Source organism: Hyla sarda, chromosome 2 (assembly GCF_029499605.1).
Source record: "Hyla sarda isolate aHylSar1 chromosome 2, aHylSar1.hap1, whole genome shotgun sequence".
Taxonomy (NCBI): domain Eukaryota; kingdom Metazoa; phylum Chordata; class Amphibia; order Anura; family Hylidae; genus Hyla; species Hyla sarda.
In genome coordinates, this window is record NC_079190.1 from 38,766,099 (window position 1) to 38,777,443 (window position 11,345).

Consider the following 11,345-nt stretch of genomic DNA (forward strand, 5'->3'; position numbering starts at 1 on the left):
CGAGCGCTCCGGGGAGGAGCGGGGACCCGGAGCGCTCGGCGTAACAGTACCCCCCCCCTTGGGTCTCCCCCTCTTCTTGGAGCCTGAGAACCTGAGGAGCAGACTTTTGTCAAGGATGTTGTCCTCAGGTTCCCAGGATCTCTCTTCAGGACCACAACCCTCCCAGTCTACTAAAAAAAAATTTTTTCCTCTGACCTTTTTTGCAGCCAAAATCTCCTTGACCGAGAAGACGTCCGAGGAGCCGGAAACAGGAGTGGGAGGAACAGATTTGGGAGAAAAACGGTTGAGGATGAGTGGTTTGAGAAGAGAGACGTGAAAGGCATTAGGGATACGAAGAGAAGGAGGAAGAAGAAGTTTATAAGAGACAGGATTAATTTGACACAGAATTTTGAAAGGACCAAGATAGCGTGGTCCCAACTTGTAGCTAGGGACACGGAAGCGGACATATTTAGCGGAGAGCCATACCTTGTCTCCAGGGGAAAAAACGGGGGGAGCTCTTCTTTTCTTATCCGCGAACCTCTTCATGCGTGAAGAAGCCTGTAAGAGAGAATTTTGGGTCTCTCTCCATATAATGGAAAGGTCACGAGAAATTTCATCCACAGCGGGCAGACCAGAGGGCAAGGGGGTAGGGAGGGGGGGAAGAGGGTGACGGCCGTACACCACGAAAAATGGGGATTTGGAGGAAGATTCAGAGACCCTGAAGTTATACGAGAATTCGGCCCATGGAAGGAGATCTGCCCAGTCATCCTGGCGGGAGGAAACAAAATGTCGCAAATAATCACCCAGGATCTGGTTAATTCTTTCTACTTGTCCATTGGACTGGGGATGATATGCAGAGGAAAAATTTAATTTAATCTTGAGTTGTTTACAGAGAGCTCTCCAGAATTTAGACACGAATTGGACCCCTCTATCCGATACAATCTGCGTAGGCAACCCGTGAAGACGAAAAATGTGTACAAAAAATTGTTTAGCCAACTGAGGCGCAGAAGGAAGACCAGGAAGAGGAATGAAATGTGCCATTTTGGAGAATCGATCAACGACCACCCAAATAACGGTGTTGCCACGGGAAGGGGGTAAATCAGTAATAAAATCCATACCAATCAGAGACCAAGGCTGTTCGGGGACAGGCAGAGGATGAAGAAAACCAGCGGGCTTCTGGCGAGGAGTCTTATCCCGGGCACAGATAGTGCAGGCTCGCACAAAGTCCCCAACATCCGTCTCCAGAGTTGGCCACCAATAGAAGCGGGAGATGAGTTGCACAGATTTCTTGATGCCCGCATGACCTGCGAGATGGGAGGAGTGGCCCCATTTGAGGATTCCGAGGCGTTGGCGTGGAGAAACAAAGGTCTTTCCTGGAGGAGTCTGTCTGATGGAGGCAGGAGAAGTGGAGATCAGGCAGTCAGGTGGAATGATGTGTTGCGGAGGGAGATCAACTTCTGAGGCATCCGAGGAACGAGAGAGAGCATCGGCTCTAATGTTCTTATCGGCAGGACGAAAGTGAATCTCAAAATTAAATCGGGCAAAGAACAGAGACCACCGGGCCTGGCGAGGATTCAGCCGTTGGGCCGACTGGAGGTAGGAGAGGTTCTTGTGGTCGGTGTAGATAATAACAGGAAATCTTGATCCCTCCAGCAGATGCCTCCATTCCTCAAGTGCTAATTTAATGGCTAGAAGTTCTCGATCCCCGATGGAGTAGTTCCTCTCCGCTGGAGAGAAGGTCCTAGAGAAAAAACCACAAGTGACAGCATGCCCGGAAGGATTTTTTTGTAGAAGAACAGCTCCCGCTCCTACTGAGGAGGCATCAACCTCCAATAGGAAGGGTTTGGAAGGGTCAGGTCTGGAGAGCACGGGAGCCGAAGAAAAGGCAGACTTGAGTTGTTTAAAGGAGTCTTCTGCTTGAGGAGGCCAGGACTTGGGATCAGCATTTTTCTTGGTTAAAGCCACGATAGGAGCCACAATGGTAGAAAAATGTGGAATAAATTGCCTGTAATAATTGGCGAACCCCAAAAAGCGTTGGATAGCACGGAGTCCGGAGGGGCGTGGCCAATTTAAGACGGCAGAGAGTTTGTCTGGATCCATCTGTAGTCCCTGGCCAGAGACCAAATATCCTAGAAAAGGAAGAGATTGGCATTCAAACAGACATTTCTCAATTTTGGCATAGAGTTGGTTGTCACGAAGTCTCTGAAGAACCATACGGACATGCCGGCGGTGTTCCTCTAGATTGGCAGAAAAAATTAGGATATCGTCCAGATATACCACAACACAGGAGTATAATAGATCACGAAAAATTTCATTGACAAAGTCTTGGAAGACGGCAGGGGCATTGCACAGTCCAAAGGGCATGACCAGATACTCAAAGTGTCCATCTCTGGTGTTAAATGCCGTTTTCCACTCGTCCCCCTCTCTGATGCGGATGAGGTTATAGGCGCCTCTTAAGTCCAATTTAGTGAAGATGTGGGCACCTTGGAGGCGATCAAAGAGTTCAGAGATGAGGGGTAAGGGGTAGCGGTTCTTAACCGTGATTTTATTAAGACCGCGGTAGTCAATGCAAGGACGTAGGGAGCCATCTTTTTTGGAGACAAAGAAGAATCCGGCTCCGGCAGGAGAGGAGGATTTACGGATAAAGCCCCTTTTTAGATTCTCCTGGACGTATTCGGACATGGCAAGAGTCTCTGGGGCAGAGAGAGGATAAATTCTGCCCCGGGGTGGAGTAGTACCCGGGAGGAGGTCGATAGGGCAATCATAAGGCCTGTGAGGAGGTAGAGTCTCAGCTTGTTTTTTGCAGAAAACATCCGCGAAGTCCATATAGGCCTTGGGGAGACCGGTTACTGGAGGAACCACAGAGTTACGGCAAGGGTTACTGGGAACCGGTTTTAGACAGTTCTTGGAACAAGAGGACCCCCAACTCTTGATCTCCCCAGTGGACCAATCCAGGGTTGGGGAATGAAGTTGAAGCCAGGGAAGTCCAAGGAGAATCTCCGAGGTGCAATTGGGGAGGACCAAAAGTTCAATCCTCTCATGATGAGATCCGATGCTCATAAGAAGGGGCTCCGTGCGGAAACGTATGGTACAGTCCAATCTTTCATTATTTACACAATTGATGTAGAGGGGTCTGGCGAGACTGGTCACTGGGATGTTGAACCTGTTGACGAGAGAGGCCAAAATAAAATTTCCTGCAGAACCAGAGTCCAAGAAGGCCACTGTAGAGAAGGAGAAGGCAGAAGCAGACATCCGCACAGGCACAGTAAGACGTGGAGAAGCGGAGTAGACATCAAGGACTGTCTCACCTTTGTGCGGAGTCAGCGTACGTCTTTCCAGGCGGGGAGGACGGATAGGACAATCCCTCAGGAAGTGTTCGGTACTAGCACAGTACAGGCAGAGGTTCTCCATACGGCGTCGTGTCCTCTCTTGAGGTGTCAGGCGAGACCGGTCGACCTGCATAGCCTCCACGGCGGGAGGCACAGGAACAGATTGCAGGGGACCAGAGGAGAGAGGAGCCGAGGAGACGAAACGCCTCGTGCGAACAGAGTCCATATCTTGGCGGAGTTCCTGACGCCTTTCAGAAAAACGCATGTCAATGCGAGTGGCTAGGTGAATAAGTTCATGTAGATTAGCAGGAATTTCTCGTGCGGCCAGAACATCTTTAATGTTGCTGGATAGGCCTTTTTTGAAGGTCGCGCAGAGGGCCTCATTATTCCAGGACAATTCTGAAGCAAGTGTACGGAATTGTACGGCATACTCGCCAACGGAAGAATTACCCTGGACCAGGTTCAACAGGGCAGTCTCAGCAGAAGAGGCTCGGGCAGGTTCCTCAAAGACACTTCGGATTTCCGAGAAGAAGGAGTGTACTGAGGCAGTGACGGGGTCATTGCGGTCCCAGAGCGGTGTGGCCCATGACAGGGCTTTTCCGGACAGAAGACTGACTACGAAAGCCACCTTAGACCTTTCAGTGGGAAACAGGTCCGACATCATCTCCAGATGCAGGGAACATTGGGAAAGGAAGCCACGGCAAAACTTAGAGTCCCCATCAAACTTATCCGGCAAGGATAAGCGTATCCCAGGAGCGGCCACTCGCTGCGGAGGAGGTGCAGGAGCTGGCGGAGGAGATGACTGCTGAAGCTGTGGTAGCAACTGTTGTAGCATAACGGTCAGTTGAGACAGCTGTTGGCCTTGTTGCGCAATCTGTTGTGACTGCTGGGCGACCACCGTGGTGAGGTCAGCGACAACTGGCAGAGGAACTTCAGCGGGATCCATGGCCGGATCTACTGTCACGATGCCGGCTGGCAGGTAGTGGACCCTCTGTGCCAGAGAGGGATTGGCGTGGACCGTGCTAGTGGACCGGTTCTAAGCCACTACTGGTTTTCACCAGAGCCCGCCGCAAAGCGGGATGGTCTTGCTGCGGCGGTAGTGACCAGGTCGTATCCACTAGCAACGGCTCACCTCTCTGGCTGCTGAAGATAGGCGCGGTACAAGGGAGTAGGCAGAAGCAAGGTCGGACGTAGCAGAAGGTCGGGGCAGGCAGCAAGGATCGTAGTCAGGGGCAACGGCAGAAGGTCTGGAAACACTGGCAAGGGACACACAAGGAACGCTTTCACTGGCACTAAGGCAACAAGATCCGGCAAGGGAGTGCAAGGGAAGTGAGGTAATATAGGGAGTGCACAGGTGATAACTCTAATTGGAACCACTGCGCCAATCAGCGGCGCAGTGGCCCTTTAAATCGCAGAGACCCGGCGCGCGCGCGCCCTAGGGAGCGGGGCCGCGCGCGCCGGGACAGAACAGACGGGGAGCGAGTCAGGTAGGAGAGCCGGGGTGCGCATCGCGAGCGGGCGCTACCCGCATCGCGAATCGCATCCCGGCTAGCAGCAGGATCGCAGAGCCCCGGGTCAGAGGACGTGACCGGGGCGCTGCAGCGGAGGAGGTGAAGCGAGCGCTCCGGGGAGGAGCGGGGACCCGGAGCGCTCGGCGTAACACCCATATGTATCATTCTATGTGGTCAGTCAGTCTGGGGTAAAGCTACACAATTAAAATAGATCATGGCTTCCTTATTGTGTTGCAAAACATTACAAATACTTTACAAATAGTTTTCTTTTCAGTTGGAAATATTATAATTGTCGCAAACATTTTTTTTACTAGTACAGTGGACTGGGGGATATATATTAACCACTGCACGAAGAGGTGGCCAACACGCTTCCTCCATATATTTCTTTGGGAGAGCCAGAGATAGATGAACGGTTCTCCCATAGAGATTAATGGGGGGGGGGGGGGGGGTTCAGCAGCCGCTTCTTTCGAGAGTCGAAAGGCTCCATTCCCGGGGAGAGCCAGGGACTCGTACAGGACATTGCAGGGGGTCTAAATCATATCCCGATCCTGCGGATAGGGGATACATTTTTATGCACCATATATCTCCTTTATTAGAACTATTTAGCTATCAATAATTCATCTTTATTGTTATATGTACATAAACATGAGACAGGGAATTAAAAAGTAAAGGCAAAAAATGCATAATAAATGAACAGTGGTCCCTCAAGTTACAATATGATTTGGTTCCAGGATGACCATTGTGTATTGAGACCATTGTATGTTAAGACCGTGGCCCACATTTATCGTTGCAGTGCAAGTGAAGCATTTTTTTACACCTTTTTTTTTGTGTGCTGGTAATGTGTAGGAGCACCACATTTATTAAAAGGTAAAAGAGCTTTGATAAATTTTGTGCAGGTCCACATTTTCTGAAATTTCTGTCTACACATACACCAAAAAGCTACACCATGTCTGGGCTGGTGTAGTTTTAGAGACTTTTCAGTGGCTTTGCGCCTTTTTTTGCAAAAAGGTGCAATGATAAATCCCTTCCACATCATGTCTATTGGCAAAATCAGTGGATTGCAACTCAAAATCAGTGGATTGCAACTCAAAATCAGCAGAAATGTGTAAACAAAAAGGGGCAAAAAAAGGCGCAAAAAAACCTGCTTGCGCCTTTTTTCTAAAGACATTGATAAATGTGGGCCTATATCTTTATGGAAACCTGGTAATTGGTTCTGAAGCCCCAAAATGCCATCCACAAATAGGAAAAAGTGAGGATTAAAGAAAAATAAGTAGATAACTAATAGAGATAAAGCAAGATCGTACATATAAAAGTAATAAAGATCTGCTGGGAGCTGTAATCACTGTCTATGTGTTACGCCGAGCGCTCCGGGTTCCTGCTCCTCCCCGAAGCGCTCGCGGCATTTCTCTCCCTGCAGCGCCCCGGTCAGACCCGCTGACCGGGAGCGCTGCACTGACATGGCCGGCGGGGATGTGATTCGCATAGCGGGACGCGCCCGCTCGCGAATCGCATCCCAGGTCACTTACCTGTCCCGGTCCCCGGCTGTCATGTTCTGGCGCGCGCGGCTCCGCTCTCTAGGGCGCGCGCGCGCCAGCGCTCTGAGATTTAAAGGGCCAGTGCACCAATGATGGTGCCTGGCCCAATCACCCTGATTAGCTTGCACCTGTTCCTTGCCCTACTTATACCTCACTTCCCCTGCACTCCCTTGCCGGATCTTGTTGCCTCGTGCCTTGAGAAAGCTATTACTGTGTTACCCATACTGTGTTCCTGACCTCCTGCTATTCCATATTGACTACGAACCTTGCCGCCTGCCCCGACCTTCTGCTACGTCTGACCTTGTCTCTGCCTAGCCCTTCTGTCCCACGCCTTCTCAGCAGTCAGCGAGGTTGTGCCGTTGCCAGTGGATACGACCTGGTTGCTACCGCCGCAGCAAGACCATCCCGCTTTGCGGCGGGCTCTGGTGAATACCAGTAGCTACTTAGAACCGGTCCACCGGCACGGTCCACGCCTATCCCTCGCTGACACAGAGGATCCACTATCAGCTAGCCGAATCGTGACAGTAGATCCGGCCATGGATCCCGCTGACGTGCCGCTGCCAAGTATCGCTGATATATCCACGCTGATCGCCCAGCAATCCCGACTGATCGCCCAACAAGAAAACCAGTTGTCGTACTTGACCACCATGACACAGCAACTTCAGTCACAGCTTCAGCAACTTCAGCCACATCTACAGCAATTTCAGTCACAGCTACAGCAGCTGCAACAGCAACAACCATCTCCTCCGCCAGCTCCTGCACCTCCTCCGCAGCGAGTGGCCGCTCCTAACCTCCGCTTGTCCCTGCCGGACAAATTTGATGGGGACTCTAGACTCTGCCGTGGTTTTCTGTCACAATGTTCCCTACATTTGGAGATGTTGTCGGACCAATTTCCTACAGAACGGTCGAAGGTGGCTTTCGTGGTCAGTCTCCTGTCTGGGAAGGCTTTGTCTTGGGCCACACCGCTCTGGGACTGCGATGACCCTGTCACCGCCACTGTACAGTCCTTCTTCGCTGAGGTTCGTAGTGTCTTCGAGGAACCAGCCCGAGCTTCTTCTGCCGAGACTGCCCTGCTGAACCTGGTCCAGGGTAATTCTTCAGTAGGCGAGTACGCCATCCGATTTCGTACTCTCGCTTCCGAATTATCTTGGAACAACGAGGCTCTCTGCGCGACCTTTAAAAAAGGCCTATCCAGTAACATCAAAGATGTGCTGGCCGCACGAGAGATTCCTGCCAACCTGCATGAACTTATCCATTTGGCCACCCGCATTGACATGCGTTTTTCTGAGAGACACCAGGAACTCCGCCAGGAAAAAGACCTTAATCCCTGGGCACCTCTCTCACGGTATCCCTTGCAACCTACTCCTGTGCCTCCCGCCGAGGAGCCTATGCAAGTAGATCGGTCTCGCCTGACTATTGAAGAGAGGTCTCGCCGTAGGGATAAAAATCTATGTCTGTACTGCGCTAGTACCGAACATTTCTTGGTGAATTGCCCTATTCGTCCTCCACGTCTGGAAAATGCATGCACGCAACCTGCTCATGTGGGCCTGGCGTCTCTGGGTACGGAGTCTGCTTCTCCATCTCTCTCTGTGCCCGTACGGATTTCTCCTTCTGCCAACTCCTCCTTCTCTGCTGTGGCCGTCTTGGACTCTGGTTCTTCTGGAAATTTTATTCTGGCCTCTTTGCTTGATACGTACTGCATCCCGGTGACCCGTCTCATCAAGCCGCTCTATATTTCTTCAGTCAACGGGGTCAAGCTGCACTGCACTGTGCGTTTTCGCACAGTGCCCCTGCTTATGAACATTGGACCGCATCTCGAGGAAATTGAATTTTTGGTTTTGCCCGGCTGTACCTCTGAAATCCTCCTCGGTCTGCCATGGCTCCAGCACCATTCTCCCACCCTTGACTGGACCACCGGGGAGATCAAGAATTGGGGTCCTGCTTGCCGCAAGGAGTGCCTCACGTCTGCTCCCAGCTCCGTCTGTCGGTCCTCAGTGTCTCCTCCTGTGCCTGGTCTCCCCAAGGCCTGTCAGGACTGAGCCGTCCCCCCTCATAGTCCCCGTCCTGGTGACACTCTGCCCCGTGTCAAACCTCACCCTCTGCCCCCCCTCCCCATTCCCACTGCTTCTGGACTGTCTGCCATGCATGGGCATACCCAGGACTTCGCTGTCCCCCGGAGGGAGACTCTACAGTCGCTACCGATGTCCTCGTCCTCTGTGGAGCGACATCCCGACAAAAAGAGGGGGAGACCTGGGGGGGGGGGGGGTACTGTTACGCCGAGCGCTCCGGGTTCTGTGTTCCTGACCTCCTGCTATTCCATATTGACTACGAACCTTGCCGCCTGCCCCGACCTTCTGCTACGTCTGACCTTGTCTCTGCCTAGCCCTTCTGTCCCACGCCTTCTCAGCAGTCAGCGAGGTTGTGCCGTTGCCAGTGGATACGACCTGGTTGCTACCGCCGCAGCAAGACCATCCCGCTTTGCGGCGGGCTCTGGTGAATACCAGTAGCTACTTAGAACCGGTCCACCGGCACGGTCCACGCCTATCCCTCGCTGACACAGAGGATCCACTATCAGCTAGCCGAATCGTGACACTATGTAGAGGACAGGAGCTTCTTCAGGGTCCTATACAGTACACACAATGTCCTAAAAAAGTAATGGAGCCACCCTCACCTGGTGTCCAAAGGAGCAGCTAACCCTGGCACAGGTAAAGAGTACAGAACATGTAATACCTCCCTGTACTGTAGGAGGCGCTACCAGACAGCCAGTCAGTGCATGCACTTCAGTAATACATTCTGATTGGTTGGTTCTTCCAGCCATTGACATGTTTCACAGATCTGGACTGTCTGTAGCATTGTATGGTAAGTATGGTTTACAGTTACAATGGTCCAGAAAAGACCAAAAATATTGTAAACTGAGGTCATTGTAAGTTGAGGGACCAGTGTATTTGTGAGCAACTGCGTACAGTGTGGCAACAAAGTATTTAGTCAGCCACCAATTGTGCAAGTTCTACCACTGAGAGGCTGTAATTTTCATCATAGGTATACCTCAACTATTAGAGACAGAATGAGAAAAAAATCCATAAAATCACATTGTCTGATTTTTAAAAAATTTATTTGCAAATTATTGTGGAAAATAAGTATTTGGTCTCCTACAAACAAGCAAGATTTCTGTCTCTCACAGACCTGTAACTTCATCTTTAAGAGTCTCCTCTGTCCTCAACTCGTTACCTGTATTAATGGCTCCTGACCACAACCTCAAACAGTCCCACTCCAAACTCCACTATGACCAAGACCAAAGAGCTGTTGAAGGACACCAGAAACAGCTTGGTGTGAAGAAATCAACTGTGGTAGCAATTATTAGAAATTGGAAGACATACGAAATGATCACAAGAACGGTGAGCAAAAATCCCCAAACCACACTGGGGGACATAGTAAATGACCTGCAGAGAGCTGGCACCAAAGTAACAAAGGCTACCATCAGTAACACACTACGCCACCAGGGAATTAAATCAGGCAGTGCCAGATGTGTCCCCCTGCTTAAAGGGGTACTCTTGCCCTAATACATCTTATCCCCTATCCAAAGGATAGGGGATAAGATGTCTGATCGCGGGGGGTCTTACCACTGGGGATCCCCGCAATCTGTCATTTCGGACCCACCTTTGTGGGCTCTCCGCAGCGCTGGAGGCTCCGAGTGTGCAGCGTGATGACCACGCGTCCGGAGAGTATTGTGATGTCACGACTCCACCCCTGTGTGACTTCACGCCCCACCCCCTGCCCAGCAGCGGGACCCCCTCGATCAGACATCTTATCTCCTATTCTTTGGATAGGGGATAAGATGTATTAGGGCCGGAGTGCCCATTTAAGCCAGTACATGTCCAGGCCTGTCTGAAGTTTGCTAGAGAGCATTTGGATGATCCAGAAGAGGAATGGGAGAATGTCATATGGTGAGATTAGACCAAAGTAAAACTTTTTGATAAAAACTCAACTCGTCGTGTTTGGAGGAGAAAGAATGCTGAGTTGCATCCAAAGAACACCATACCTACTGTGAAGCATGGGGGTGGAAACATCATGCTTTGGGGCTGTTTTTCTGCAAAGGGACCAGGACAACTGATCCATGTAAAGGAAAGAATGAATGGGGCCATGTATCGTGAGATTTTGTGTGAAAACCTCCTTCCATCAGCAAGGGCATTGTAGATGAAACATGGCTGGGTCTTTCAGCATGACACCACCCGGGCAACGAAGGACTGGCTGCGTAAGAAGCATTTCAAGGTCCTGGAGTGGCCTAGCCAGTCTCCAGATCTCAACCCCATAGAAAATCTTTGGAGGGAGTTGAAAGTCTGTGTTGCCCAGCGACAGCCCCAAAACATCACTGCTCTAGAGGAGATCTGAATGGAGGAATGGGCCAAAATACCAGCAACAGTGTGTGAAAATCTTGTGAAGACTTACAGAAAACGTTTGACGTCATTGCCAACAAAGGGTATATAACAAAGTATTGAGATGAACATTTCTTGTTGACCAAATACTTATTTTCCACCATAATTTGCAAATAAATTCTTTAAAAATCAGACAATGTGATTTTATGGATTTTTTTTCTCATTGTGTCTCTCATAGTTGAGGTATACCTATGATGAAAATCACAGGCGCCTTTCATCTTTTTAAGTAGAACTTGCACAATTGGTGGCTGACTAAATACTTTTTTTGCTCCACTGTATATGACTTTGTCACAGAGCCCCAATGAAAGATGTTGCAATTGTTATTTCCTTCAATTAGTTTATAAATTCCTGCAGTAAAGAAGTTTTTCGGCTGCTCTTGAAGCCCAGTAAGCACCTTTTCCATAATAGAGACAAATCTTTGAAACGGCAGTGCTTCTTTCAGTGGACCAAAGACATGATAAAGGCACTGGACCTGAGTTGGGCAGTAGGGAGGATGTGGATGATGTTTGAGCCCAATCTCTACTGTTGCGTCTGTTGTATGAGGATGGGCATTGTCTT